Source organism: Cryptomeria japonica, unplaced genomic scaffold, assembly GCF_030272615.1.
Source record: "Cryptomeria japonica unplaced genomic scaffold, Sugi_1.0 HiC_scaffold_24, whole genome shotgun sequence".
NCBI lineage: Eukaryota > Viridiplantae > Streptophyta > Pinopsida > Cupressales > Cupressaceae > Cryptomeria > Cryptomeria japonica.
Window position 1 is genome coordinate 1,320,001 of NW_026728846.1, and position 22,500 is coordinate 1,342,500.

Sequence of the window (22,500 nt, forward strand, 5' to 3'; positions counted from 1 at the left end):
TTATCCCGCGGTGCGTCCGACACACAGAAATTTCCAAGGCGGCCAAGGAGCCTCCCCGCATAGCAATCGGGGTGTGAGGTTACGGATGCAGCATTGATAGCAATCGAGGTGTGAGGCGAAGGATGCAGAAGTGAGAGCCGAGGGATGTAGCAGAGATAGCAATCGGGGTGTGTGATGCAGAAGAGATAGCAATCGAGGTGTGCGGTGGGAAGGGCCCAGCAGCCAGAATGCATGAAGCGACGGATGAAGCAGTGATGACAACCGGGCTGTGAGGAGAGGAGGGATGCAGCCAAGAAAGCAATCAGGGCTCGAGGCAAGGGATGCATCAAGGATAGCAATCATGTTGTGAGGCGAGATTCCAAAGGCTAAACGTGAGAGGCTGCAGGGTCGACTCAGAGAGGTCTATGCATGTGAGAGGCTGAAAGCAAGGTCGACTCGGAGCGGTCTATGCATCGGGCGCGCTTGGGGCGACTACCAGTGCCAACCCCTTATCCCGCGACGCGTCCGACAAAGAGAACGTTCCAAGGCGGCAGAGGAGGTTACCAGCCGAAGGATGCAGTAGCAATAACAGGTATAGTTCCGCGGCGGCCGAGAAGACTCACCGCATAGGAATCGGGATGCGAGGCGAGGGATGCGGCGGGAAGGCCCCGACGGCTAAACGGAAGAGGCTGCAGGGCCGCCTCGGAATGGTCCAAGCATCGGATGCGATTGGGACGACTACCAGTGCCAACCCCTTATCCCGCGATGCGTCCGATACACAGATAGTTCCAAGGCGGCCGAGGAGCCTCACCGCATATCAATCGGGGTGCGAGGCGAGGGATGGGGCGGGAAGGCCCCAACGGCTAGACGGAAGAGGCTTCAGGGCCACCTCGGAATGGTCCAAGCATCGGACGCGCTTGGGGCGACTGCCAGTGCCAACCCCTTATCCCGCGATGCGTCCGATACACAGATGGTTCCAAGGCGGCCGAGGAGCCTCACCGCATAGCAATCGGGGGTGCGAGGCGAGGGATGGGGCGGGAAGGCCCCAACGGCTAGACGGAAGAGGCTTCAGGGCCGCCTAGGAATGGTCCAAGCATCGGACACGCTTGGGGCGACTACCAGTGACAGCCCCCTATCCCGCGATGCGTCCGATACGAAGATGGTTCCAAGGCGGCCGAGGAGCCTCACCGCATAGCAATCGGGGTGCGAGGTGGGGGATGCGGCGAGATGGCCCCAACGGCTAGACGGAAGAGGCCACAGGGCCGCGTCGGAATAGTCCAAGCATCGGACGCGCTTGGGGCGACTACCAGTGACAACCCCTTATCCCGCGATGCGTCCGATACGAAGATAGTTCCAAGGCGGCCGAGGAGCCTCACCGCATAGCAATCGGGGTGCGAGGTGGGGGATGCGGCGAGATGGCCCCAACGGCTAGACGGAAGAGGCTGCAGGGCCGCCTTGGAATAGTCCAAGCATCGGACGCGCTTGGGGCCACTACCAGTGACAACCCCTTATCCCGCAATGCGTCCGATACGAAGATAGTTCCAAGGCGGCCGAAGAGCCTCACCGCATAGCAATCGGGGTGCGAGGTGGGGGATGCGGCGAGATGGCCCCAACGGCTAGACGGAAGAGGCCACAGGGCCGCCTCGGAATAGTCCAAGCATCGGACGCGCTTGGGGCGACTACCAGTGACAACCCCTTATCCCGCGATGCGTCCGATACGAAGATAGTTCCCAGGCGGCCGAGGAGCCTCACCGCATAGCAATCGGGGTGCGAGGCGAGGGATGCGGCGAGATGGCCCCAAAGGCTAGACGGAAGAGGCTGCAGGGCTGCCTCGGAATAGTCCAAGCATCGGACGCGCTTGGGGCGACTACCACTGCCAACCCCTTATCCCGCGATGCGTTCGATACACAGATAGTTCCGAGGCGGCCGAGGAGGTGGGGGATGCAGCGAGATGGCCCCAACGGCTAGACGGAAGAGGCTGCAGGGCCGCCTCGGAATAGTCCAAGCATCGGACGCGCTTGGGGCGACTACCAGTGACAACCCCTTATCCCGCGATGCGTCCGATACACAGATAGTTCCGAGGCGGCCAAGGAGCCTCACCGCATAGCAATCGTGGTGCGAGGTGGGGGATGCGGCGAGATGGCCCCAACGGCTAGACGGAAGAGGCTGCAGGGCCGCCTCGGAATGGTCCAAGCATCGGATGCGCTTGGGGCGACTACCACTGCCAACCCCTTATCCCGCGATGCGTCCGATACACAGATAGTTCCAAGGCGGCCGAGGAGCCTCACAGCATAGCAATCAGGGTGCGAGGCGAGGGATGCGGCGAGAAAGCCCCAACGGCTAGAGGGAAGAGGCTTCAGGTCCGCCTCGGAATGGTCCAAGCATTGGACGCGCTTGGGGCGACTACCAGTGACAACCCCTTATCCCGCGACGCGTCCGATACACAGATAGTTCCAAGGCGGCCGAGGAGCCTCACCGCATAGCAATCGGGGTGCGAGGCGAGGGATGCGGCGAGAAGGACCCAACGGCTACACGGAAGAGGCTTCGGGGCCGCCTCGGAATGGTCCAAGCATCGGACGCGCTTGGGGCGACTACCAGTGACAACCCCTTATCCCGCGACGCGTCCGATACACAGATAGTTCCAAGGCGGCCGAGGAGCCTCACCGCATAGCAATCGGGGTGCGAGGCGAGGGATGCGGCGAGAAGGACCCAACGGCTACACGGAAGAGGCTTCGGGGCCGCCTCGGAATGGTCCAAGCATCGGACGCGCTTGGGGCGACTACCAGTGACAACCCCTTATCCCGCGACGCGTCCGATACACAGATAGTTCCAAGGCGGCCGAGGAGCCTCACCGCATAGCAATCGGGGTGCGAGGCGAGGGATGCGGCGAGAAGGACCCAACGGCTAGACGGAAGAGGCTTCGGGTCCGCCTCGGAATGGTCCAAGCATCGGACGCGCTTGGGGCGACTACCAGTGACAACCCCTTATCCCGCGACGCGTCCGATACACAGATAGTTCCAAGGCGGCCGAGGAGCCTCACCGCATAGCAATCGGGGTGCGAGGCGAGGGATGCGGCGAGAAGGACCCAACGGCTAGACGGAAGAGGCTTCGGGTCCGCCTCGGAATGGTCCAAGCATCGGACGCGCTTGGGGCGACTACCAGTGACAACCCCTTATCCCGCGACGCGTCCGATACACAGATAGTTCCAAGGCGGCCGAGGAGCCTCACCGCATAGCAATCGGGGTGCGAGGCGAGGGATGCGGCGAGAAGGACCCAACGGCTAGACGGAAGAGGCTTCGGGTCCGCCTCGGAATGGTCCAAGCATCGGACGCGCTTGGGGCGACTACCAGTGACAACCCCTTATCCCGCGACGCGTCCGATACACAGATAGTTCCGAGGCGGCCGAGGAGCCTCACCGCATAGCAATCGGGGTGCGAGGCGAAGGATGCGGCGAGAAGGACCCAACGGCTAGACGGAAGAGGCTTCGGGTCCGCCTCGGAATGGTCTAAGCATCGGACGCGCTTGGGGCGACTACCAGTGACAACCCCTTATCCCGCGACGCGTCCGATACACAGATAGTTCCAAGGCGGCCGAGGAGCCTCACCGCATAGCAATCGGGGTGCGAGGCGAGGGATGCGGCGAGAAGGACCCAACGGCTAGACGGAAGAGGCTTCAGGGCCGCCTCGGAATGGTCCAAGCATCGAACGCGCTTGGGGCGACTACCAGTGACAACCCCTTATCCCGCGACGCGTCCGATACACAGATAGTTCCGAGGCGGCCGAGGAGCCTCACCGCATAGCAATCGGGGTGCGAGGCGAGGGATGCGGCGAGAAGGACCCAACGGCTAGACGGAAGAGGCTTCAGGGCCGCCTCGGAATGGTCCAAGCATCGGACGCGCTTGGGGCGACTACCAGTGACAACCCCTTATCCCGCGACGCGTCCGATACACAGATAGTTCCGAGGCGGCCGAGGAGCCTCACCGCATAGCAATCGGGGTGCGAGGCGAGGGATGCGGCGAGAAGGACCCAACGGCTAGACGGAAGAGGCTTCAGGGCCGCCTCGGAATGGTCCAAGCATCGGACGCGCTTGGGGCGACTACCAATGACAACCCCTTATCCCGCGACGCGTCCGATACACAGATAGTTCCGAGGCGGCCGAGGAGCCTCACCGCATAGCAATCGGGGTGCGAGGCGAGGGATGCGGCGAGAAGGACCCAACGGCTAGACGGAAGAGGCTTCAGGGCCGCCTCGGAATGGTCCAAGCATCGGACGCGCTTGGGGCGACTACCAGTGACAACCCCTTATCCCGCGACGCGTCCGATACACAGATAGTTCCGAGGCGGCCGAGGAGCCTCACCGCATAGCAATCGGGGTGCGAGGCGAGGGATGCGGCGAGAAGGACCCAACGGCTAGACGGAAGAGGCTTCAGGGCCGCCTCGGAATGGTCCAAGCATCGGACGCGCTTGGGGCGACTACCGTTGCCAACCCCTTATCCCGCGATGCGTCTGATACACAGATAGTTCCGAGGCGGCCGAGGAGCCTCACCGCATAGCAATCGGGTTGCGAGGCAGATTATTGGGAAGGGAACCCCCTGGGATGCGGCTCAAGCAGTGCCCAAAGGGACTGGAATGCGGAATCACATCGAGAGACCCAAATGCTATACGAGGGCTCAAATCGAATTATCGATTTGGCCACGACATGGACGCATCGGAACGACTACCTTTGCCGAACCACTCGCAATTGCATCCATACCGAAACCAATAGACATTTCCGTTAGAGCCCTCGCATAGCATTCGGGAATCTCGCATGCCCCTCTAAATCGACCAATGCTGGCGCTCAATGAAAATCCGAGCGCTACCACCGTTCGAGCGCCAGCATTGGTCGAGTTAGAGGGGCACGGGGGAGAATGCTCCAGTCAACACCTCCCCTATATAAGTTATTTGTCCGATTCTCGCACAACCGTAGTCTGCCTCGTCGAATCAAACAACGGTCCCAGATTCCGACTTCCGTTCCGTAGAGACCCAAAAGCTAGATGGAGGCTCGCAAGAAAGAGAGTCGGCGCATAGCAATCGGGTTTCTCGAACGTTTAGGGACCGAGCTCACTTGCGGATAGGGCAAAATCCGCCAAGCAACCCAAAAGCTAGACGGGGGCTCGAATCGAATCGCCTAGGCGGCCACAACAACGACGTGTTGGATCGACTACCAGTGCCAAACCATTCAGCAAGACTAGTCTGTGTCGAGGCCGGATAGAGATTCTCAGAGAGCGCCCGCATAGCATTTAGGAGACCTGCCGCGTCCCTCACACTCGACAAATGGTGGTGCACGTTTATAAATCCGAGCGATCCCAACCCTTTCAAGCACCAACATCGGTCGAGATAGAGGGGCACGGAGGGGGCTGCGTGAGACAACACAGTCCCCTATATAAGTTATTTGTCCGATTCTCACACATCCGAAGAATGGTCATCAAATCGGACAACAGCCCAAACTTCCGACTTCCGTCCCAGAAAGCCCAAGAGCTATCTAAAACGTTCATGGCCGGAACTCGATCGCGGCTATACCAGTCCGCCAAGCAACCCAAAAGCTAGACTGGAGCTCTAGTCGAATCACCTCTGTGGCCATTGCAAGGACGTGTTGGAGCGACTACCATTGCCGAACCATTCCGCAGGTCGAGTCCATACCAAGGCCGCATAGAGATTCACGATGAGCTCCTGCATAGCAATCAGGAGACTTGCCGTGTCCATCACAATCGATAAATCCTGGTGCAAGATTTTTGCATCCGAGCGCTCCAACCAGTCGAGCACCAGCATCAATCGACATAAACGGGCACGGGGGGAGGATGCTCGAGAACACTACCTCCCCTATATAAGTTATTTGTCCGATTCTCAAGCAGCCGAAGTCTGGTCATCGAATCGGGTCAAAGACCACAACTTCCGACTTTACCCACAATGCAAGTCATCGAATCGAACATCGGCCCCCGAGTCGGACTCCATGCGTATGTCAGGTCATCGGACCCAAATTCCGCCTTCCTGCGCATGGCGGGCCATCAATATCAACTCGGTCATCGGACCCAAACTCCGCCTTTTTGCGTATGGCACGCCTTCAAATCGGTCATCGGACCCAAATTCCGCCTTCCTGTGCATGGCGGGCCATCAACATCAACTCGGTCATCGGACCCAAATTCCGCCTTTCTGCGCATGGCACGCCATCAACTCGGTCATCGGACCCAAATTCCGCCTTCCTGCGCATGGCAGGTCATCGGACACAAATTCAGACCTCGCCAATATGCCTACGTATCGAATCGGTCATCGGACCCAACTTCCGACTTCATCCATACTGTAGGGTCTTTGAGGTTGGCGCGGTGCGCTCAACCCAGGGAGTCGACCCATCGAAGCATACACCTCCCCTATATAAGCTATTTGTCCGATTCCCACACCTGTGTAGTTTGCACCTCTGACCAGGACATCGACCCCAACTTCCGAACTCGACTGCAACGACGGCACCAGCGCCTTGGTGCGCACCTTGCGACGCACAGTCCCAACATTCGCCTTCCTGCACATGGCAGGTCATCGGACCCAAATTCCGACCTCGCGAGTATGCCTACATATCGAATCGGTCATCGGACCCAACTTCCGACTTCATCCATACCGTAGGGTCTTTGAGGTTGGCGCGGTGCGCTCAACCCGGGGAGTCGACCCAACGAAGCATACACCTCCCCTATATAAGCTATTTGTCCGATTCCCACACCTGTGTAGTTTGCACCTCCGATCAAGACATCGACCCCAACTTCCGAACTCGCCTCCAACGACCGAACCAGCGCCTTGGTGCGCACCTTGCAACGCACAGTGCCAACATTCGCCTTCCTGCACGTGGCAGGTCATCGGACCCAAATTCCGACCTCGCGAGTATGCCTACATATCGAATCGGTCATCGGACCCAACTTCCGACTTCATCCATACCGTAGGGTCTTTGAGGTTGGCGCGGTGCGCTCAACCCGGGGAGTCGACCCAACGAAGCATACACCTCCCCTATATAAGCTATTTGTCCGATTCCCACACCTGTGTAGCTTGCACCTCCGATCAGGACATCGACCCCAACTTCCGAACTCGACTAAAAAGACCGCACCAGCGCCTTGGTGTGCACCTTGCAACGCACAGTGTCAACATTCGCCTTCCTGCACATGGCAGGTCATCGGACCCAAATTCCGACCTCATGAGCATACCTACTAATCGAATTGGTCATCGGACCCAACTTCCGACTTCATCCATACCGTAGGGTCTTTGAGGTTGGCGCGGTGCGCTCAACCTGGGGAGTCGACCCATCGAAGCATACACCTCCCCTATATAAGCTATTTGTCCGATTCCGACACCTGTGTAGTTTGCACCTCCGCTCAGGACATCGACCCCAACTTCCGAACTCGCCTGCAACGACCGAACCAGCGCCTTGGTGCGCACCAAAAGTGCGCACTTTTGGAGGGCACTTTTGTGCGCTCCAAAGGTGCGCACTTTTGGAGGGCACTTTTCTGCGCTCCAAAGGTGCGCACTTTTGGAGGGCACTTTTTGGAGGGCACTTTTCTGCGCTCCAAAGGTGCGCACTTTTGGAGGGCACTTTTTGGAGGGCACTTTTCTGCGCTCCAAAGGTGCGCACTTTTGGAGGGCACTTTTTGGAGGGCACTTTTCTGCGCTCCAAAGGTGCGCACTTTTGGAGGGCACTTTTTGGAGGGCACTTTTCTGCGCTCCAAAGGTGCGCACTTTTGGAGGGCACTTTTTGGAGGGCACTTTTCTGCGCTCCAAAGGTGCGCACTTTTGGAGGGCACTTTTCTGCGCTCCAAAGGTGCGCACTTTTGGAGGGCACTTTTTGGAGGGCACTTTTCTGCGCTCCAAAGGTGCGCACTTTTGGAGGGCACTTTTTGGAGGGCACTTTTCTGCGCTCCAAAGGTGCGCACTTTTGGAGGGCACTTTTTGGAGGGCACTTTTCTGCGCTCCAAAGGTGCGCACTTTTGGAGGGCACTTTTGTGCACTCCAAAGGTGCGCACTTTTGGAGGGCACTTTTCCTGTGCTCCAAAGGTGCACACCTAGGTGAGCACCTTCGACCACACCTTGTAGCACACCAAACTCTGACTTTCGACTTCATCCGCAATGCAGGGTCTTTGAGGTTGGCGCAATGCGCACAACCAGGGGAGTCGACCCATCAAACCCAACACCTCCCCTATATAAGCTATTTGTCTGATTCTCATACATGCGTAGCCTGCAGGAGCAATTAGGACATCGACCCCAACTTTCGGCTTCTAAACGAAAACAAGGTCTTTGAGGTTGGTGTAATGCGAACAACTAGGGGAGTCAACCCATCAAACCCAACACCTCCCCTATATAAGCTATTTGTCTGATTCTCATACATGTGTAGTCTACAGGAGCAATTAGGACATCGACCCCAACTTTTGACTTCTTAACGAAAACAAGGTCTTTGAGGTTGACGTAATGCGCACAACCAGGGGAGTCGACCCATCAAACCCAACACCTCCCCTATATAAGCTATTTGTCCGATTCTCATACATGTGTAGCCTGCAGGAGCCATTAGGACATTGACCCCAACTTTTGACTTCTTAACGAAAACAAGGTCTTTGAGGTTGGCGTAATGCGCACAACCAAGGGAGTTGACCCATCAAACCCAACACCTCCCCTATATAAGCTATTTGTCTGATTCTCATACATGTGTAGCCTGCAACAACGATTAGGACATCCACCCCAACTTCTGAATTCGTCTGCGTTGACCGCACCAAAGGTGCACGCCTTGGTGCTCACCAAAATCCGACTTCCGACTTCTTCTGCTATGCGGGGTCTTTGAGGTTGGCGCAGTGCGCACAACCAGGGGAGTCAACCCACCGAATGCAACACCTCCCCTATATAAGCTATTTGTCTGATTCTCATACATGCGTAGACTGCAGCAATGATTAGGACATCCACCCCAACTTTTGACTTCTTAAACAAGACAGGGTCTTTGAAGTTGGTGCAGTGCACACAACCAGGGGAGTCGACCCATCAAACGCAACACCTCCCCTATATAAAGCTATTTGTCCGATTCTCATACGTGTAGTCTGCAGCAGCGATTAGGACATCGACCCCAACTTCCGAATTCGTTTGCATTGACCGCACCAAAGGTGCACGCCTTGGTGTGCACCCTGGAGTGCACTTTGGTGCTCACCTCGGTGCACACTTTGGTGTGCACCTCGGTGTGCACCAAAGGTGCGCACCTTGGAGCGCACCAAAGGTGTACACTTTGGAGCGCACCACATAGGGTCTTTGAGAGGTTGGCGCAGTGCGCACACCAAGGTGGGTGTTGAGGTGCGTGCCGAGGTGGGTGGGTGCTAGGGTGCGCTCCATGGTGGGTGCCAGGGTGGGTGCGTGCTAGGGTGGATTCCAAAGAGGGTCATAGGGTGGGTGCCAAGGTGGGTTGGTGATATAGTGGGTTCAAAGGTGGGTACTAGGGTGGGTTCCAAGGTGGGTCACAAGTTGGGTGCCAGGATGCGTGGGTGTTAGGTTGGGTGCCAAGGTGGGCTCCTGCGTGGGTGGGTGCTAGGGTGGGTTTCAAGGTGGACGCGAGGGCGGGTGCCAAGGTGGGTAACAAGTTGGGTGTTAGGATGGGTGAGTGCTAGAGTGGGTGCCAAGGTGGGTGGGTGCTAAGGTGGATGCCAAGGTGGTTCACAGGGTGGGTGGGTTCTAGGGTGAGTTCCAAGGTGGGTCACAGGTTCAGTGCTAGGGTGGGTGTCAAGGCGGGTGTCGAGGTGCCTGGGTGCTAGGGTGTGGATGCCAATGTGGGTCATAGGGTGGGTACTAGGGTGGGCTGCAATGTGGGTGCCAAGGTGGGTAACATGCTCGGTGGGTTCTAAATTGGGTGCCAGGGTGGGTGTGCACCCACCTTGCCCGAGGTGGGTGCCAAGGTGCCAGTGTGGGTGGGTGCTAAGGTGGATGCCAAGGTGGGTGAGAAGGTGGGTGATAGGTTGAGTGGTAGGATGGGTGGGTGCCAAGATGGGTCACAGGGTGGGTGCAAGGGTGGGTAGGTGCTAGGGTTGGTGTCAGGGTGGGTGGGTGCTAGGTTGGGTTCCAAGGTGGGTGCGAGGGTGAGTGTCAAGGTGGGTCACAGGTTAGGTGCTAGGATGGGTGAGTGCTAGGGTGCAAAGGTGCCAGGGTGGGTGCTAGGATGGGTCGATGCTAGGGTGAGTGGCAAGGTGGGTCCACAAGTGTCAAGGTGGGTGCCGAGGTGGGTGCCAAGTCGGCGACTGCTATGGTGGATGCCAAGGTGGGTCACGGGGTGGGTGCCAAGTTGCTAGGTTGGGTTCCAAGGTGGGTGCCAACGTGGGTGCTAGGGTGCGTGGGTTAAAGGGTGTGTCACAACGTGGGTGCCAGGATGGGTGCGCACCCACACTGGCCAAGACGGGTGCGGGTGCAAGGTTGGGTTCCAAGCCCGGTCACAGGCTGGGTGCTAGGATGGGTGGGTGCCAAGGTGGGCACCAGGGTGGGTGCACCCACCCTGGCCAAGGTGGGTCACGGGGTGGGTCCTAGGGTGGGTAACGGGGTGGGTACTAAGGTGCGTGCCAAGGTGGGTCATAGGGTGGGTGCCAAGGTGGGCACCAGGGTGGGTGTGCACCAACCCTAGCCAGGGTAGGTCACGGGGTGGTTGTCGGGGTGGGCGTCAAGGAGCCAAGGTGGGTGGCAAGTAGCCAAGTTGCGTGCCAAGGTGGGTGTCGGGGTGGGTGCCAAGGATCCAAGGTGGGTGCCAAGGAACCAAGGTGGGTGTCTGGGTGGGTGCCGAGGTGGGAGCCAGGGTGGGTCCCAAGGTGAGTGCAAAGGTGGGTGCCAGGGTCAAGGTGAGTGCCAATGTGGGTTCCAAGGTGCCAGGGTCAGGGTGAGTGCCAATGTGGGTTCAAAGGTGCTAAGTTGGGTGCGAGGTTGGGTGCGAGGGTGGGTGGGTGCCAAGGTGTGCTAGGTGGAAGCCCGGGTGGGTCGGCATCCCATGGGTGTCGAGTTGGGTGCCTGATGGGTGCTTCTTGTCAAGTTTTAGTCGTCGGGACTCATTTCGAGCCTTAGAGGTCGTTTCTTGTCCGGTTGCCCTGTCTTCGACCTGGGAACCCAATTTTGGTCCTCGGGTCCCATTTTTTTTTGTCTCGCATCCCACTTTTGGCCTGTGGCCTTTTCGGGGTCGATTCTCGTTTTGGGCATCAGAGCATGTTTCTTCTCCTAAAACCCAATATTTGTTTATTAAGTCTCGGAACACATTTTTGTTCTCGTGGACCCATCATGGGTCTTGGAACGCATTTGTGGTCCTTGGGTCCCATTTTGCATCCCGAAACTTGTGTTTTGGTGCTTGATCCCTATTTTGGGTGCCCACCTTGCACCAAGTGCGCACCCGGGGCAAACCGAGCGCCTTGGTGCACCGGGGCAAGATCGAGCGTGCACCCGAGGCGCCCCGAACATGCACCAAGGTGCACTCGGCCCACATGTGAGCGCAGGTCGTTGCGCCCGAGGTGGTGTGTGGGCACCGCGTTGCAGACGGGACACTGCACGCACACGACGCCCCCTCCAGGTGCACGCACGTAGGCCGGGCCGGGTGCACACCCGACGCCCTAGCAAGGTGCGCGCACCCGGGCAGGGCTCACACTTGGCGAACGGGGCGCACTTCGCGAGGGAGGGTGTGCACCTCGACGGGGGTGGGTGGCCGGGGTGGATTCGCACGTGGGTCGCGGTTTGCTAAGTACACACTGCGACAAGCTCATAACGGGTGCGATCATACCAGCGTTAGTGCACCGGATCCCATCAGAACTCCGCAGTTAAGCGCGCTTGGGCCGGAGTAGTACTGGGATGGGTGACCTCCCGGGAAGTCCCGGTGTTGCACCCTTTTTTAGTTTTTCGCCGGGCGTCGCAATGCTATTTGAATAAACCTTTTGCCCGTTTGCGTTCTCGTCGGGGCCGGGCCGGGCCGGGGTGCGCTGCCCGCACTACCGCGCGCGCGGGGGCGACACCGAGCGCGCACCCGAGGCGCCCCGAGCACACAGGCCACGGTGCAACCCGGGCGTTGTGCGCGCACCCCGGTGCGCCCGAGGTGCTGCGCGCGCACCCAGGTGAAATCGGTGTGCACCTCGGCCAGTGCGCGCTCGGTCGAGTCGCGCACGTTGGCCAAGGTGCACGGTGATGTTTCTTACTCTAAGGTTCCGCACCAGACGCCCGGGACAGGTGAGCGAAGCTGGGCGGGGCCGGGTGCGCGGCCGGGGCAGGTGCACGCAGCTGGAGAGAGCTTTGGAGCACACTTCGGAGCGCACCAATGATGCGCTCCATTCAAAAGTTTCCTGAAAAGGCAAAAAAAGTTGAGATTATAGAATTTCCCACTTGAGAGATTGTAAAAAAAAAAAATTTAAAATGAAGGAAACGCGGGTGCCAAGGTGTGCGCAGCCCAGCCAAGGTGTGCGCACCAAGGCGCCCACCCTGGCGAAGGTGCACGCAAGGTGCGCACCCGAGGCAAACCGGACAATTAACCCAACTTTCGACTTCGCGCGCACCTTGGAGCGCACTTCGGAGCGCTCCTTGGTGCGCACCAATCTTGGGCACCTCGGAGTGCACCATGGCGCCCACCAAGGTGCGCACCCGGGGCAAACCGAGCTCCGACTTCGTGCGCACCTTGGAGCGCACGAAAGGTGCGCACCATGGCGCCCACCAAGGTGCGCAGCCCAGCCAAGGCGTGCGCATCAAGGTGCGCACCCTGGCGAAGGTGCGCACCCGGGGCAAACCGAGCTCCGACTTCGTGCGCACCTTGGAGCGCACAAAAGGTGCGCAACCCAGCCAAGGTGTGCGCACCCCGGTCAAACCGAGCTCCGAATCGTGCGCACCAGAGGTGCACGCCATCGTGCGCACCTTGGAGCACACTTCGGAGCCCTCCTTGGTGCGCGCCGATGTTGCGCACCTCGGAGCGCACCCGGGGAAAACAATGCAATTAACCCGACTTTCGACTTCGTGGGCACCTCGGAGCGCTCTCGGGTTCGCACCTCGGAGCACACCGAGGTGCGCACCTTTGATGCGCTGCCTTCACCAATTTCCAGAAAAGGCAAGAAAACATTGAGAAGGTGTGCGCACCGAGGTGCCCACCCTGGCGAAGGTGCACGCGAGGTGCGCACCCGGGGCAAACCGGGCTCCGACTTCGTGCACGCCGCACCTTGGAGCACACTTCGGAGCGCTCCTTGGTGCGCACCAGGGCGCGCAACCCAGCCGAGGTGCCCACCCCGGCGAAGGTGCACGCGAGGTGCGCACCCGGGGCAAACCGGGCTCCGACTTCGTGCACGCCATGGTGCCCACCGCGGCGAAGGTGCACGCGAGGTGCGCACCCGGGGCAAACCGGGCTCCGACTTCGTGCACGCCGCACCTTGGAGCACACTTCGGAGCGCTCCTTGGTGCGCACCATGGTGCCCACCAGGGCGCGCAACCCCGCCGAAGGTGCACGCGAGGTGCGCACCCGGGGCAAACCGGGCTCCGACTTCGTGCACGCCGCACCTTGGAGCACACTTCGGAGCGCTCCTTGGTGCGCACCATGGTGCCCACCAGGGCGCGCAACCCCGCCGAAGGTGCACGCGAGGTGCGCACCCGGGGCAAACCGGGCTCCGACTTCGTGCACGCCATGGTGCGCACCGCGGCGAAGGTGCGCACCCGGGGCAAACCGGGCTCCGACTTCGTGCACGCCGCACCTTGGAGCACACTTCGGAGCGCTCCTTGGTGCGCACCAGGGCGCGCAACCCAGCCGAGGTGCCCACCCCGGCGAAGGTGCACGCGAGGTGCGTACCCGGGGCAAACCGGGCTCCGACTTCGTGCACGCCGCACCTTGGAGCACACTTCGGAGCGCTCCTTGGTGCGCACCATGGTGCCCACCAGGCCGCGCAACCCAGCCAAGGTGTGCGCACCAAGGTGCACGCGAGGTGCGCACCCGGGGCAAACCGGGGTCCGACTTCGTGCACGCCGCACCTTGGAGCACACATCGGGGCGCTCCCGGGTTCGCACCGGCGTTGCGCACCGTGGTGGGCACCTCGGAGCACACCAAGGTGGGCAGCGAGGTGCGCACCTTTGATGCGATGCCTTCACTAATTTCCATAAAAGGCAAAAAAAAAACGAGATTTTAAAATTTCCGTTTTGAAAGATAGTGAGAAAAAGGGAATGCTGGTGCCATCTTGAGCCCGCCCTGGTGCGCAGCCCAGCCAAGGTGTGCGCACCAAGGTGCCCACCCTGGCGAAGGTGCGCGCCCGGGCAATTAACCCAACTTCCAACTTCGCGCGCGCCAGGGTGGGAGCGCACCCAACAACCGGGCCTGGGAAGAGCCAATGCGAGAAACCCCACCAAACGCTCTGACAAAAAAAGAGGGGGCGCTCCAGTAACCCCGCTTCGGAGCGCACCCTGGGCAAACCCAGCCAAGGTGCCCACCCCGGCCAAGGTGCAGGCGAGGTGCGCACCCGGGGCAAACCGGGCTCCGACAACGTGCACGCCGCACCTTGGAGCACACTTCGTAGCGCTCCCGGGTGCGCACCTCAGAGCACACCAAGGTGGGCAGCGAGGTGCGCACCTTTGATGCGCTGCCTTCACTAATTTCCAGAAAAGGCAAAAAAAAAAGGAGATTTTAAAATTTCCGTTTTGAAAGATAGTGAAAAAAACGGAACGCGCGTGCCATCTTGAGCCCGCCCTGGTGCGCAGCCCAGGTAAGGTGCCCACCCTGGCAAAGGTGCGCACCCGGGCAATTAACCCTACTTCCGACTTCGTGCGCGCCAGGGTGGCAACCGGGCCTCGGAAGAGCCAATGCGAGAAACCCCACCAAACGCTCCGACAAAAAAAGAGGCGGCGCTCCAATAACCCCGCTTCGGAGCGCAGCCGGGGCAAACCCAGCCAAGGTGCCCACCCCGACGAAGGTGCACGCGAGGTGCGCACCCGGGGCAAACCGGGCTCCGACAACGTGCACGCAGCACCTTGGAGCACACTTCGAAGCACTCCCGGGTGCCCACCGGCGTTGCGCACCGTGGTGGGCAGCGAGGTGCGCACCTTTGATGCGCTGCCTTCACTAATTTCCAGAAAAAGGCAAAAAAAAATGAGATTTTAAAATTTCCGTTTTGAAAGATAGTGAAAAAAAAGGAACGCGGGTGCCATCTTGAGCCCGCCCTGGTGCGCAGCCCAGGCAAGGCATGCGCACCAAGGTGCCCACCCGAGGTGCACACCCGGGGCAAACCGGGCTCCGACTTCGTGCAGGCCGCACCTTGGAGCACACTTCGGAGCGCTCCTTGGTGCGCACCATGGTGCCCACCAGGGCGCGCAACCCAGCCAAGGTCTGCACACTAAGGTGCCCACCCCGGCGAAGGTGCACGCGAGGTGCGCACCCGGGGCAAACCGGGCTCCGACTTCGTGCACGCCATGGTGCCCACCGCGGCGAAGGTGCACGCGAGGTGCGCACCCGGGGCAAACCGGGGTCCGACTTCGTGCACGCCGCACCTTGGAGCACACATCGGGGCGCTCCCGGGTTCGCACCGGCGTTGCGCACCGTGGTGGGCACCTCGGAGCACACCAAGGTGGGCAGCGAGGTGCGCACCTTTGATGCGATGCCTTCACTAATTTCCATAAAAGGCAAAAAAAAAACGAGATTTTAAAATTTCCGTTTTGAAAGATAGTGAGAAAAAGGGAATGCTGGTGCCATCTTGAGCCCGCCCTGGTGCGCAGCCCAGCCAAGGTTTGCGCACCAAGGTGCCCACCCTGGCGAAGGTGCGCGCCCGGGCAATTAACCCAACTTCCAACTTCGCGCGCGCCAGGGTGGGAGCGCACCCAACAACCGGGCCTGGGAAGAGCCAATGCGAGAAACCCCACCAAACTCTCTGACAAAAAAAGAGGGGGCGCTCCAGTAACCCCGCTTCGGAGCGCACCCTGGGCAAACCCAGCCAAGGTGCCCACCCCGGCCAAGGTGCAGGCGAGGTGCGCACCCGGGGCAAACCGGGCTCCGACAACGTGCACGCCGCACCTTGGAGCACACTTCGTAGCGCTCCCGGGTGCGCACCTCAGAGCACACCAAGGTGGGCAGCGAGGTGCGCACCTTTGATGCGCTGCCTTCACTAATTTCCAGAAAAGGCAAAAAAAAAAGGAGATTTTAAAATTTCCGTTTTGAAAGATAGTGAAAAAAACGGAACGCGCGTGCCATCTTGAGCCCGCCCTGGTGCGCAGCCCAGGTAAGGTGCCACCCTGGCAAAGGTGCGCACCCGGGCAATTAACCCTACTTCCGACTTCGTGCGCGCCAGGGTGGCAACCGGGCCTCGGAAGAGCCAATGCGAGAAACCCCACCAAACGCTCCGACAAAAAAAGAGGCGGCGCTCCAATAACCCCGCTTCGGAGCGCAGCCGGGGCAAACCAAGCCAAGGTGCCCACCCCGACGAAGGTGCACGCGAGGTGCGCACCCGGGGCAAACCGGGCTCCGACAACGTGCACGCAGCACCTTGGAGCACACTTCGAAGCACTCCCGGGTGCCCACCGGCGTTGCGCACCGTGGTGGGCAGCGAGGTGCGCACCTTTGATGCGCTGCCTTCACTAATTTCCAGAAAAAGGCAAAAAAAAATGAGATTTTAAAATTTCCGTTTTGAAAGATAGTGAAAAAAAAGGAACGCGGGTGCCATCTTGAGCCCGCCCTGGTGCGCAGCCCAGGCAAGGCATGCGCACCAAGGTGCCCACCCGAGGTGCACACCCGGGGCAAACCGGGCTCCGACTTCGTGCAGGCCGCACCTTGGAGCACACTTCGGAGCGCTCCTTGGTGCGCACCATGGTGCCCACCAGGGCGCACCCGAGGCAAACCGGGCTCCGACTTCGTGCACGCCGCACCTTGGAGCACACATCGGAGCGCTCCCAGGTTCGCACCAGCGTTGCGCACCTTTGATGCGCTGCCTTCACTAATTTCCAGAAAAGGCAAAAAAAAATGATATTTTAAAATTTCCGTTCTGAAAGATAGTGAAAAAAACGGAACGCGGGTGCCATCTTGAGCCCTTCCTGATGCGCAGCCCAGGCAAGTTGTGCGCACCAAGGTGCCCACCCTGGCGGAGGTGCGCGCCCGGGGCAAACCGGGCTCCGACTTCGTGCACTGCATGGTGCCCACCAAGGCGCGCAACCCAGCCAAGGTGCCCACCGCAGCGAAGGTGCACGCGAGGTGCGCACCCGAGGTGCACACCCGGGGCAAACCGGGCTCCGACTTCGTGCACGCCGCACCTTGGAGCACACTTCAGAGCGCTCCTTGGTACGCACCAGGGCGCGCAACCCAGCCAAGGTGCTCACCCCGGCGAAGGTGCACGCGAGGTGCGCACCCGGGGCAAACCGGGCTCGGACTTCGTGCACGCCGCACCTTGGAGCACACATCGGAGCGCTCCCGGGTTCGCACCAGCATTGCGCACCTTTGATGCGCTGCCTTCACTAATTTCCAGAAAAGGCAAAAAAAAGAAAAAAATGAGATTTTAAAATTTCCGTTTTGAAAGATAGTGAAAAAAACGGAACGCGGGTGCCATCTTGAGCCCGCCCTGGTGTGCAGCCCAGGCAAGTTGTGCGCACCAAGGCACCCACCCTGGCCAAGGTGGGTCACGGGGTGGGTCCTAGGGTGGGTAACGGGGTGGGTACTAAGGTGCGTGCCAAGGTGGGTCATAGGGTGGGTGCCAAGGTGGGCACCAGGGTGGGTGTGCACCAACCCTAGCCAGGGTAGGTCACGGGGTGGTTGTCGGGGTGGGCGTCAAGGAGCCAAGGTGGGTGGCAAGTAGCCAAGTTGCGTGCCAAGGTGGGTGTCGGGGTGGGTGCCAAGGATCCAAGGTGGGTGCCAAGGAACCAAGGTGGGTGTCTGGGTGGGTGCCGAGGTGGGAGCCAGGGTGGGTCCCAAGGTGAGTGCAAAGGTGGGTGCCAGGGTCAAGGTGAGTGCCAATGTGGGTTCCAAGGTGCCAGGGTCAGGGTGAGTGCCAATGTGGGTTCAAAGGTGCTAAGTTGGGTGCGAGGTTGGGTGCGAGGGTGGGTGGGTGCCAAGGTGTGCTAGGTGGAAGCCCGGGTGGGTCGGCATCCCATGGGTGTCGAGTTGGGTGCCTGATGGGTGCTTCTTGTCAAGTTTTAGTCGTCGGGACTCATTTCGAGCCTTAGAGGTCGTTTCTTGTCCGGTTGCCCTGTCTTCGACCTGGGAACCCAATTTTGGTCCTCGGGTCCCATTTTTTTTTGTCTCGCATCCCACTTTTGGCCTGTGGCCTTTTCGGGGTCGATTCTCGTTTTGGGCATCAGAGCATGTTTCTTCTCCTAAAACCCAATATTTGTTTATTAAGTCTCGGAACACATTTTTGTTCTCGTGGACCCATCATGGGTCTTGGAACGCATTTGTGGTCCTTGGGTCCCATTTTGCATCCCGAAACTTGTGTTTTGGTGCTTGATCCCTATTTTGGGTGCCCACCTTGCACCAAGTGCGCACCCGGGGCAAACCGAGCGCCTTGGTGCACCGGGGCAAGATCGAGCGTGCACCCGAGGCGCCCCGAACATGCACCAAGGTGCACTCGGCCCACATGTGAGCGCAGGTCGTTGCGCCCGAGGTGGTGTGTGGGCACCGCGTTGCAGACGGGACACTGCACGCACACGACGCCCCCTCCAGGTGCACGCACGTAGGCCGGGCCGGGTGCACACCCGACGCCCTAGCAAGGTGCGCGCACCCGGGCAGGGCTCACACTTGGCGAACGGGGCGCACTTCGCGAGGGAGGGTGTGCACCTCGACGGGGGTGGGTGGCCGGGGTGGATTCGCACGTGGGTCGCGGTTTGCTAAGTACACACTGCGACAAGCTCATAACGGGTGCGATCATACCAGCGTTAGTGCACCGGATCCCATCAGAACTCCGCAGTTAAGCGCGCTTGGGCCGGAGTAGTACTGGGATGGGTGACCTCCCGGGAAGTCCCGGTGTTGCACCCTTTTTTAGTTTTTCGCCGGGCGTCGCAATGCTATTTGAATAAACCTTTTGCCCGTTTGCGTTCTCGTCGGGGCCGGGCCGGGCCGGGGTGCGCTGCCCGCACTACCGCGCGCGCGGGGGCGACACCGAGCGCGCACCCGAGGCGCCCCGAGCACACAGGCCACGGTGCAACCCGGGCGTTGTGCGCGCACCCCGGTGCGCCCGAGGTGCTGCGCGCGCACCCAGGTGAAATCGGTGTGCACCTCGGCCAGTGCGCGCTCGGTCGAGTCGCGCACGTTGGCCAAGGTGCACGGTGATGTTTCTTACTCTAAGGTTCCGCACCAGACGCCCGGGACAGGTGAGCGAAGCTGGGCGGGGCCGGGTGCGCGGCCGGGGCAGGTGCACGCAGCTGGAGAGAGCTTTGGAGCACACTTCGGAGCGCACCAATGATGCGCTCCATTCAAAAGTTTCCTGAAAAGGCAAAAAAAGTTGAGATTATAGAATTTCCCACTTGAGAGATTGTAAAAAAAAAAAATTTAAAATGAAGGAAACGCGGGTGCCAAGGTGTGCGCAGCCCAGCCAAGGTGTGCGCACCAAGGCGCCCACCCTGGCGAAGGTGCACGCAAGGTGCGCACCCGAGGCAAACCGGACAATTAACCCAACTTTCGACTTCGCGCGCACCTTGGAGCGCACTTCGGAGCGCTCCTTGGTGCGCACCAATCTTGGGCACCTCGGAGTGCACCATGGCGCCCACCAAGGTGCGCACCCGGGGCAAACCGAGCTCCGACTTCGTGCGCACCTTGGAGCGCACGAAAGGTGCGCACCATGGCGCCCACCAAGGTGCGCAGCCCAGCCAAGGCGTGCGCATCAAGGTGCGCACCCTGGCGAAGGTGCGCACCCGGGGCAAACCGAGCTCCGACTTCGTGCGCACCTTGGAGCGCACAAAAGGTGCGCAACCCAGCCAAGGTGTGCGCACCCCGGTCAAACCGAGCTCCGAATCGTGCGCACCAGAGGTGCACGCCATCGTGCGCACCTTGGAGCACACTTCGGAGCCCTCCTTGGTGCGCGCCGATGTTGCGCACCTCGGAGCGCACCCGGGGAAAACAATGCAATTAACCCGACTTTCGACTTCGTGGGCACCTCGGAGCGCTCTCGGGTTCGCACCTCGGAGCACACCGAGGTGCGCACCTTTGATGCGCTGCCTTCACCAATTTCCAGAAAAGGCAAGAAAACATTGAGAAGGTGTGCGCACCGAGGTGCCCACCCTGGCGAAGGTGCACGCGAGGTGCGCACCCGGGGCAAACCGGGCTCCGACTTCGTGCACGCCGCACCTTGGAGCACACTTCGGAGCGCTCCTTGGTGCGCACCAGGGCGCGCAACCCAGCCGAGGTGCCCACCCCGGCGAAGGTGCACGCGAGGTGCGCACCCGGGGCAAACCGGGCTCCGACTTCGTGCACGCCATGGTGCCCACCGCGGCGAAGGTGCACGCGAGGTGCGCACCCGGGGCAAACCGGGCTCCGACTTCGTGCACGCCGCACCTTGGAGCACACTTCGGAGCGCTCCTTGGTGCGCACCATGGTGCCCACCAGGGCGCGCAACCCCGCCGAAGGTGCACGCGAGGTGCGCACCCGGGGCAAACCGGGCTCCGACTTCGTGCACGCCGCACCTTGGAGCACACTTCGGAGCGCTCCTTGGTGCGCACCATGGTGCCCACCAGGGCGCGCAACCCCGCCGAAGGTGCACGCGAGGTGCGCACCCGGGGCAAACCGGGCTCCGACTTCGTGCACGCCATGGTGCGCACCGCGGCGAAGGTGCGCACCCGGGGCAAACCGGGCTCCGACTTCGTGCACGCCGCACCTTGGAGCACACTTCGGAGCGCTCCTTGGTGCGCACCAGGGCGCGCAACCCAGCCGAGGTGCCCACCCCGGCGAAGGTGCACGCGAGGTGCGTACCCGGGGCAAACCGGGCTCCGACTTCGTGCACGCCGCACCTTGGAGCACACTTCGGAGCGCTCCTTGGTGCGCACCATGGTGCCCACCAGGCCGCGCAACCCAGCCAAGGTGTGCGCACCAAGGTGCACGCGAGGTGCGCACCCGGGGCAAACCGGGGTCCGACTTCGTGCACGCCGCACCTTGGAGCACACATCGGGGCGCTCCCGGGTTCGCACCGGCGTTGCGCACCGTGGTGGGCACCTCGGAGCACACCAAGGTGGGCAGCGAGGTGCGCACCTTTGATGCGATGCCTTCACTAATTTCCATAAAAGGCAAAAAAAAAACGAGATTTTAAAATTTCCGTTTTGAAAGATAGTGAGAAAAAGGGAATGCTGGTGCCATCTTGAGCCCGCCCTGGTGCGCAGCCCAGCCAAGGTGTGCGCACCAAGGTGCCCACCCTGGCGAAGGTGCGCGCCCGGGCAATTAACCCAACTTCCAACTTCGCGCGCGCCAGGGTGGGAGCGCACCCAACAACCGGGCCTGGGAAGAGCCAATGCGAGAAACCCCACCAAACGCTCTGACAAAAAAAGAGGGGGCGCTCCAGTAACCCCGCTTCGGAGCGCACCCTGGGCAAACCCAGCCAAGGTGCCCACCCCGGCCAAGGTGCAGGCGAGGTGCGCACCCGGGGCAAACCGGGCTCCGACAACGTGCACGCCGCACCTTGGAGCACACTTCGTAGCGCTCCCGGGTGCGCACCTCAGAGCACACCAAGGTGGGCAGCGAGGTGCGCACCTTTGATGCGCTGCCTTCACTAATTTCCAGAAAAGGCAAAAAAAAAAGGAGATTTTAAAATTTCCGTTTTGAAAGATAGTGAAAAAAACGGAACGCGCGTGCCATCTTGAGCCCGCCCTGGTGCGCAGCCCAGGTAAGGTGCCCACCCTGGCAAAGGTGCGCACCCGGGCAATTAACCCTACTTCCGACTTCGTGCGCGCCAGGGTGGCAACCGGGCCTCGGAAGAGCCAATGCGAGAAACCCCACCAAACGCTCCGACAAAAAAAGAGGCGGCGCTCCAATAACCCCGCTTCGGAGCGCAGCCGGGGCAAACCCAGCCAAGGTGCCCACCCCGACGAAGGTGCACGCGAGGTGCGCACCCGGGGCAAACCGGGCTCCGACAACGTGCACGCAGCACCTTGGAGCACACTTCGAAGCACTCCCGGGTGCCCACCGGCGTTGCGCACCGTGGTGGGCAGCGAGGTGCGCACCTTTGATGCGCTGCCTTCACTAATTTCCAGAAAAAGGCAAAAAAAAATGAGATTTTAAAATTTCCGTTTTGAAAGATAGTGAAAAAAAAGGAACGCGGGTGCCATCTTGAGCCCGCCCTGGTGCGCAGCCCAGGCAAGGCATGCGCACCAAGGTGCCCACCCGAGGTGCACACCCGGGGCAAACCGGGCTCCGACTTCGTGCAGGCCGCACCTTGGAGCACACTTCGGAGCGCTCCTTGGTGCGCACCATGGTGCCCACCAGGGCGCGCAACCCAGCCAAGGTCTGCACACCAAGGTGCCCACCCCGGCGAAGGTGCACGCGAGGTGCGCACCCGGGGCAAACCGGGCTCCGACTTCGTGCACGCCATGGTGCCCACCGCGGCGAA

At 60.7% G+C, this 22,500-nt stretch overlaps 2 non-coding genes across 2 annotated transcripts; both read left to right on the forward strand.

Annotated features, from left to right (window-relative positions):
- Positions 1-11,748: 11,748 nt before the first annotated feature.
- On the forward strand, positions 11,749-11,867 carry LOC131861335 (5S ribosomal RNA). The gene has a single exon (XR_009360410.1). It is a non-coding gene; the product is annotated as a 5S ribosomal RNA (ribosomal RNA).
- Positions 11,868-18,825: 6,958 nt separating this feature from the next.
- On the forward strand, positions 18,826-18,944 carry LOC131861336 (5S ribosomal RNA). The gene has a single exon (XR_009360411.1). It is a non-coding gene; the product is annotated as a 5S ribosomal RNA (ribosomal RNA).
- Positions 18,945-22,500: the final 3,556 nt, after the last annotated feature.